The sequence below is a fragment of the Rattus rattus genome, chromosome 9 (genome assembly GCF_011064425.1).
Source record: "Rattus rattus isolate New Zealand chromosome 9, Rrattus_CSIRO_v1, whole genome shotgun sequence".
NCBI lineage: Eukaryota > Metazoa > Chordata > Mammalia > Rodentia > Muridae > Rattus > Rattus rattus.
Genome location: NC_046162.1, coordinates 55,506,463 through 55,514,981, shown reverse-complemented (window position 1 = coordinate 55,514,981; position 8,519 = coordinate 55,506,463). Strand labels below are relative to the sequence as shown.

The 8,519-nt window shown below is 54.0% G+C and overlaps 1 protein-coding gene across 1 annotated transcript in view; it reads left to right on the top strand.

Annotated features, from left to right (window-relative positions):
* The first annotated feature begins 1,525 nt into the window (after positions 1–1,525).
* The window catches only part of Rara (retinoic acid receptor alpha), a 45,305-nt gene continuing 38,311 nt past the window's right edge, over positions 1,526–8,519 (top strand). The window contains exon 1 of the mRNA XM_032912613.1: positions 1,526–1,620. The gene's annotated coding sequence lies outside the window, so the exon portion shown is untranslated. The remainder of the gene's footprint in view (positions 1,621–8,519) is intronic.

Here is an 8,519-nt window from a genome sequence, read left to right as displayed (position 1 = left end):
TGAAGGCCAGCTGCCCGGCTGGGTTCTGCCTACAGCGAGCTGGAGGCCAGCGTTCAGTGGTGGTTAGGTGGAGGGGGAGGGTGACCTCCATTCCTGGGTACAAGGATATCCTGTGGCAGCCGGGCCTGGGCTCCTCCCGGAGCTGGGTTTCATCCTCAGCTTGTGAGAGACTAGGTCTGCTTCTCTTTCCCCTGCTCCTCCCCTCCCCAAATAACACTCAGTTCTTACTGGAGCTTTATAACTGTAGTGGCGGCCCAGCTGAGATCTGAGGAGCTCCAAGCCCTTTGGTAAACACTCATTAACTGCCTGGGAAGAATCCGGAGTCCGGTTTAACAGCTGGGAGAGAACTGAGGCACATTAGGGTGAAAGGCTTGACCTGAGCTCACCCCACACACTCCACCCTGGGGCTTCCATACTAGCTGTCTAGCTCCTTCCAGTTCTTCCTGCAAGACTGAGGGCTGGAGGCTCTGCCCTTGCCTTCTCCCCTTCTAAGGAGAGGCCACGTTCCTCTCCTTCCCTCAGTATACTCTGGTCTTCTGGCCCTTCGTCCTCATGACACCCTCCACCCCAGCCCTGCCTCTGTTGCTAGAAATAGTATGCAACACTGTTTACAAAATGCTCAGTCCAGCACTCTGCAGACTCCTCGGCCCATCTGGCCCACCACGCCTCAATTTTTTTCCTTCAAGGTGACCAGAGAGAGGGCAACCTTTGAGAAAAGCTGGTCACCCTCTACTACAAAGCCAGTGACCTTGAAGTGATCTACTGTGTTTAGAGACACCTCTGCCCCAGAACAGGAAACGGACTTTAATATATTCCTACGGTAATAAAGGTTCAAGATCCAGGACCCTGCTGGACACCAAGGTTCTGTATCTTTGGCATCGCCTGCTAACTGCCGTCTCGAGTACTGGATATATCCAAAGCCTTCCCTTCTCCCTAGTCCACCTGCCCAGACTCTCTTACACACGAGTCCACACCACAAGGTCCCAAGTACGCCTCAGTCTAACAGGCTGAGGTCATAGTCTCCAGCCGCATTGAGATTCCATCCGGCTCTCTTCTGAAGACCAAGGGTTTCCCCTGGGATAACCTCTTAGGCACTTAAGAGGTAAAGAGGTGGGATGAACAGACTGCTATAGTCTGGAAAAAAAGGAGGAGAAAAGTAGGTGTTTGTTTGTCTGAACGGAAAATTGCTTTCCCTACATTCTTGATAGCCCAATGGGAGTGTTAGAGAGTAAGGTATTAGCCTCACCCCCATGACTTAAGGCCAAATCCATAGGCTCGGGAAAAGCAAAAAGAAAATGGCCATTTGTCCTGTGGCGTGTGTGTTGGGACCTGATACGGCTCCTGGACCCTGCCCGTGTCTCCGACCCTCTATCTTGCTAACAGTGGATTCCCTTTTCCTCCTTCAGTCCTCAGCGCTGCACCGGCTAACCAAGTGGGGGCTGGTAGTAAGAGGGCAGGGTGAGCCTACAACCTGAACAGTGGGCTTTAGGACCCAACGGGAACCGTGCCTCTTGCAGCAGCCTAACCCAGAAGCAGGGGGGAATCCTGAATCGAGCTGAGAGGGCTTCCCCGGTTCTCCTGGGAACCCCATCGCCCCCCTGCCGGCACACACCTGAGCAGGTAAGATCGTGCACGCCCCCTCCCAATTCTCCCTAGGTCTCCTTTCTCTGGGGCCTCCCGGCTTCTGATCCGGCCGCTTCCTTCTTCGGCAGTTCAGGCTTTCCCCATCCCTCCTCCCCCATTGCTCACAGTCCAGGGAGGTGGGAGCCTGGGAACCCTGGGGCGTTGGAAACCTCGGAGCCCTCGACCCCCGGAGCGCCCTTGTGCAATTCGCCCCCCTCAGGCGGTCCGCATTCTCTAGCTAAGAATGGAAAGTGGGGGAGGTCTGCCCAGGCCCCACGCCCTTGCACCCTCTTTTGCAGTATTGCCCCAAGCCCTCCACCCCCATCTCACCTAGACAGAAGGTAGCCTGACTGAAAAAGTGGTGTGGGGCATGAAGGTGACCGTACTCTCCCTGAGGGATTTCTCTCCCATGCTTCCTCGTGGCTTCCCAGCCTGGAGCTCAGGACTTTGCCTCCCTCCCTATCTAAGGAGCCCAGGTCTCCTTCCAGGTGCATGATACACTTGGGTGCCCAAGGGCTTTGCAGAAAGGTGGCGGAGGTTCCAATGTTTGCTGACCTTGTTCTCTAGGGAAAGTCCTTTCAGCTTAGAACTCTCATCCCCCGCCAACACCTCCGCGCTTAGTGCAGAAGCCCCTTCCTTTGAGTGCCCGTGTGTAGACCATGTGGTTGTAAGACCTATACGTTTTGGATAGAGGTGGCTGTGTGTATCCAAAGGGAGAGATCCCAGGGAGGCCCAAGCCAGATCAGGCTCAGGCCAGATGGCTGGGGAAGGGGGTGTGGACCAGATCTGGAAGGCTGATCAGCCATGCCAGCTCCCTGCACTCCTTGGCTTTCAGAGCCTTGGGCTCCTGGTGTTACCCTAGAGCTGGGAGGTCCCCAGCTCTCCTGCAGGCTCTCTGGGAGAGCACCTTCTGTTTACCTTGGCTGATTCTCCTCTCCTGTGGTAGGCTGATAGGCTCTGTTTGCTGAAGCTCAGGGGGCATCTCATTATGGTTTGGTGGGTTTCCATGAAGGGCTGGTGGCTTGTCTGAATAACTGGTAGTAGCCAGGTGTGTATCTTGCCCCAGGGGTAGCCGGATGGGGAGGAAGATAGAAGCCGCCGTCATAGTTTAGCTCTGGGGACGGACGTTGTGAGGGCGGGTGACATGTACCTATTTGGAAACTAGTTCTGTGTGTACTCTATCCTCCCTCGTGTTTCCCAAGGTCCCCCTGATGGTTGGCTTTGGAGGAAAGGGTCAGTCAGCCATGGAATGGATTCTAGACTTAGTTCTGCTCCCAATACAAAAAAGAGTGGAGTGCTGGGTAGGAACCACAGACTTTGAGTCAAAGGCCCAAATTTGAGAGACTTCACCAAATGGCATCGATAGCCTTCTCCTCAGCGAAGCCTCAGTTTCTTCATTTGTAAAACTGCTAAGCACAGCAGCCTTGGCTTACCTGACTGTGACCCTGCCATAAAAGGTCCCTGGAGATAATGTGTAAACTCCAGTCATGACCGCAGAGTTCCAGGATGGGAACCCTCCTTAAATCTGGGTCAGATTCCCTGCCTTCCGTCTCCTTCCACCACTGCCCAGGGGACGCAGGAACCTTGCCTAATTTAGGGATGCAGAACTTCCTGAGAACAACAGCTTTCCCTGCCACCAGGATGCCTGGCACAAGGCACAGATCTGGGCATCAGATTCCCCTTTTCCTCAGAGGCCACACAGCTTAGCCCAGGAGCCTCTTCCCCACCTTCCTTTCTCCATCCCCGTCTGCGTCCTTGTCTGTCTCTTCCCTGCCCAGTGGCCTCCTTGTCCGGCTCACTGGGCAGGAGCCCTAATCGGATTGGACAGCTGAGATATGTGTGCTGGCTGAGAGCAGGCGGAGGGAAGCCAGTGGGGAGGATGGTGTGAGAGCTGCCCCTGACACTGCCCTGACTCCAAGAGCACCAGCACCTTGGGCTTGCGCACTCCTGGCTTAGTCCCAAAGGGGAGCCAGAGGAAGCCCGGGAATGAACCCCTAGGGACTAAGGACTACAGCTTGGGGTAGCTCTCACACCTGAGGCCCTGAATGATCCTTGGCCTTAAAATGCAGGCACTTTACTACTCTGATGAGGAGAGGTAGGGGCCAGGCTGTCTCCCCATTCCCATGGCTTCACCTTCTTGCTCTTTCCTTCTGTTCAAAGTAGTATTCGCTTCTCGGGAGAGCTGCAGGGGCAGTGTGAGTGTGTGTGTGTGTGTGTGTGTGTGTCTGTGTCTGTGTCTGTGTGTCTGTGTGATTGTGTGTGTATGTGTCTGTGTGTGTCTGTGTGTGTGTGTGTGTGTGTGTGTGAGTGTGTGTGTGTGTGTGTGTGTGTGTGTGTGTCTGTGTGATTGTGTGTGTATGTGCCTGTGTGTGTCTGTGTGTGTCTGTGAGTGTGAGTGTAAGTGTGTATGTCTGTGTGTGTGAGTGTGTGTGTCTGTGTGATTGTGTGTGTATGTGCCTGTGTGTGTCTGTGTGTGTCTGTGAGTGTGAGTGTAAGTGTGTATGTCTGTGTGTGTGAGTGTGTGTGTCTGTGTGATTGTGTGTGTATGTGTGTGTGTGTCTGTGTATGTGAGTGTGAGTGTTTATGTCTGTGTGTGTGTCTGTGTGATTGTGTGTGTATGTGTCTGTGTGTGTGTCTGTGTGATTGTGTGTGTATGTGTGTGTGTGTGTCTGTGTGTGTGAGTATGTGTGTGTATGTCTGTGTGTGTGTGTGTGTGTGTGAGTGTGAGTGTGTGTGTGTGTGTGTGTCTGTGTGATTGTGTGTGTATGTGTGTGTGTGTCTGTGTGTGTGTGTGTGTGTGTGTGTGTGAGTCTGTGTGTGTGTGTGTGTGTCTGTGTGAGTGTGCATGTGTGTGACTGTGTGTGTCTGTGTGAGTGTGCGTGTGTCTGTGTGTGTAAGTGTGTGCGTGTGTCTCTGTGTGTGTATGTGTGTCTGTGTGTGTGTGTATGTCTGTGTGTGTGTCTGTGTCTGTGTGTATTCCTATCAAGTCTGTTTCCTCTCTTTCCCTCAAAGATATTTTTCTCATTTACTCTCTGGGCTGGAGGCCAGGATGCCTGGGTTTCCCGCCTGCTTCACTGTACAGGGCTCCCCTGCTGGCCTCCAGAGAGTTTCTGAACTGCTTTCCTGCAGTCTCTTTGGAGAAGGCCTTTCCCTAGGGCTGGGTGGTGCCAGGAATTGCAGATGGGATGGGGAGCAGGTACTGTGTGTAGGTAGCCTGTGGCACCAGTGAGAGCTGACTTCTCTCACGACCTCTGATTCAGCTTGCAGGCAGTGCTTACCCAGCTTGGTGGACACAGCCAGCCTGGGTCTGCCTCCAGGCTTCTGGCTTTCTATATGGGTATCCGACACCTTCTGTTGCTGTTTTGGCTATAGTATCTGAGAGGGTGCCTATTGGAACCCTTATATCCGAGCCATGTGTCTTTCGGAGAGCAGAGGGTTAGCATAATTGGGGCTGGAGTCCCAGCTTGTTTCCCCTCTAGTCAAGCTAGGATAAAGGAAACTAGCACACGCTTTACCAATGCCAATTCCCTATGCCCTCAAAAGCCAGTGGGTAGAGCCAGGCCTTCCCTTCTCGGTGCCCACAATGTGGTTGGCATTGATTTGTCAGACATTGGGAAGGATTCCTTCTAGACCAATGACCTCCTTTCTTCTTCTCCCAGAGGACAGGGGCAACTGTGATTGTAAGCACTTATGAGCAGGCCGTCCCCTCTAGGGAAGGGGTGTGGATGCCCCAGAGATGGCCAAGTTGGCACTAGCCCCAGACTGCAGTGCTGGACACCGTCCTGAGCTGAGAGTTGGTGGGTGAGGGCAGGGCACAGGCCTCCCTGCCCCCCTTATTTCCTGCTCTTTGGGCAGCTGTGGGCGAGAAAGGCTGTGGGGACTATTTTTAGTTGGTCTGTCCCCTGGCAGGAGAGACGTGCAGAAAAGCACGGGCAGGCCGAGGGGCTGGCCAAGGTGAGGGTAAAAAGACAGACTGAGAAGTGAGGAGAGGCCAGGGGCAGTAGAGAACAAGGAAGTATGTCAGCCAGGGTAACAAGCTTGCTGAGAGGGGCTTAACTCAGCTCAGAGCAGAATAGCTCTGAGGACCCCTTAGGTTTCTCTGTCCAATATCCCTTGGATCTGGAAGGAACTTTTGCCACCTAGACAAGCCCTTCCCATCACTGATGGGAACCAGAGAGGGATATGTTTTACCCTAGGACTCTCGACCAGTGGCTGGCTATGCTGGGACTGGAGCCCAGGTGGCTTATACCACACTTCTCTGGTCTCTACCACACAGTTTATACTTCCTTCACTGGTTTGCAGCAAGGAGAACCTCAGACCAGGGACGTGAGGGAGGGCTGTTTCCCTCCCTGCTTGTCTGTGCAGGGTCTCCGTAAACCCCAGCTTGGTTTGTTTGGGCGGCCTGTGGCCACTGGTGTGAATGGAAGCACTGGACAGCTTCCAACACACTCCAGGCTGGCGAGCTGTGGGGCTTGGAGCCACCTTTCGGAAGGGACATCTCGTCCAGCTGTTTCATTTCGGAGACCTAGAGAGGGCCAGGGATTTTTGTCCACAGTTGCAAGATGAGTTGAGGACAGATGGGTGACAAGGACACATATCCTTAGACTCCCCAGAACCCATCCTGAGCTCACTCCTGCCATGCCCAGAACCCATGCTATGCTGTTGCCCCCACAGCATAGTGAGGAGCCAGTGCAATTAGCAGAGGTCTCAGATTAGGGGGTGGGGTTGTCTGAGTCCTAGGAGCAGGGGATGATGTAGGGAGACAGGATGGTAGAGAATAGCCAAGAAGCCATCTCTGGGGATTCCATTGGCATTCCATCTCCCTGGGGGACTCCACGTTGTATAGGCGCCGAGAAAGCCATTCATGGAATTGTAAGGCGAATGGTGCCCCCTAGAGTTGTTCCAGAACCTCTCAGTGTTGCCAGCCCTGGAAGGAGTTGTTGCAGATGGGGACCTTAATCCAACACCTCCTTTCCCAACCTTGTCCCCTGTCAGTCAGCCCCTCCTGTTTCCTGACTGGCCACCTCCTCACCCAGCAGCTCTAAGAGGGCCACAAATTATGGTGCAGGAGCCCCTCCCCCCTCCCCAGTCCCCCCCATCTCTGGGGTCCTGATTTATCATGCCCCCCATCAAGCCTGCTGCACCGTGTAAGAAATCAATAGAGTAAATGGATTGAGGCTGTTCAACCTGTCAACTCCCTTTGGGCTCCACCAACTCCACTGGGAGCCATGAGCTACTCCCAGCCTTGCAGTCTCTCAACACAGCCGGCATAGACACACCTAGTGGTTGTAGCCCAGACACTGAGCAGGCTCGGCTGTCTCCCTCTCTCTCTCTCTCTCTCTCTCTCTCTCTCTCTCTCTCTCTCTCTCTCTTCTCTTTCTTACACATAAACTGGGCTGGTCTTTGCATGACAAGTACCCTTGAACATTTATTTCCTACTTTGGGTGGAGTGGGGTGGAGGGGCTCAAGGGAGAGCAGGCTGCCAGCCAGAGGTAGGGAGGGAGGCAGGTGGGTGAGGGAGGTGGGGGAGGGAGATGGGGGATTGGGTGACAGCCCACCCCATTGGCTTTGGTAACTCAATCCCCGGCCCCACCCTCATGATTTCCCTCCTGCTCGACAACTTCAGCAGCTGCTGGCAGGAGAGAGAGTGTGTGTGTGTGTGTGTGTGTGTGTGTGTGTGTGTGTGTGTGTGTGTGTGTACGCGCGGTGAGAGGGGCTGTGGGGGCAGGAGTGCTGCCAGGACATGTTTAAAGGAGACTCATAGCTGGGTACAACTTGGGTGGCGGGAGGAGGTGGGGTTAAATCAGAGGGTAGGTGGTGAGTGATGACGGGAGGGGGGACAGGGGGAGCTGGCTGCAAGGGGGCAGTGCAGCCCAGCCCGAGGGTCTCACTAAACTTGCTGGCACTAGAGCAGAGCTGGTGTCATGGAGCTGGGCAGTAGTGGGAGGACAGGGGCCAGCAGAGCCACAGTTCAATCCTGGATGCTGAAGCCTGCCTTCACCAGGGGGCGCATGTAACCAGGGAGGACTTTGCTGGCCTCTGTCCCTGATCCTTAGACCCTGCCTGCTGGGCAGCACAGCCCTGGTAGTGACTAAGTCGCTTCTGTCCCGGGGCTGGCAAAGTACCAGACTCAGCTCTTCTCGGTAGGTGAGTCACTGCCCTGGCATCTTCCCCGGATGCAGCTGAGTCACCCGGCCGGTAGGTGGGCATCATGCTAGGGTTAGGGTGGAGGGTTACACATGTAGCCCCCAGTGTCCTCTCTCATCTCTTTTATCTCCTAGCCCTACCCATAAACCTGCAGAGCCAGGCAAGCGTGCTGCTTCCCCCACATACCCTGTGGAGGTAAAGGAAGAGGTAGCAGGCTTGAGAATAGAGTGGGGTATGTTTGATTTGGAGGAGGAAGTGGGGGAGTGTGGGGCAGACAGCTGTGAGTTCGAATCCCACGTCTGCATCGGCAAACCGTAAGACCTTGGCAAAGCAATTGTTTTGTTTGAGATAGGTTCTTACTCTGTAGCCAGGACTGGCCTGGGACTTACTATGTAAGTTCTAGAGCTTACGGCCATCTCCCTGCTTCAGTCTCTCAAGGCCTGGGGACTATAAGCATGAACCACTACATCCAGTTGGTTAATTTCTTTCTTTTAAACAAAAGAGATTTATTTATTTATTGTATATAAGTACACTGTCACTGTCTTCAGATACACCAGAAGAGGGCATCGGACCCCATGACAGATGGTTGTGAGCCACCATGTGGTTGCTGGGATTTGAACTCAGGACCTCTGGAAGAGCAGTCAGTGCTTTTTTTTTTTTTTTTTTTTTTGGTTCTTTTTTCCGGAGCTGGGGACCTGAACCCAGGGCCTTGTGCTTCCTAGGCAAGCGCCCTACCACTGAGCTAAATC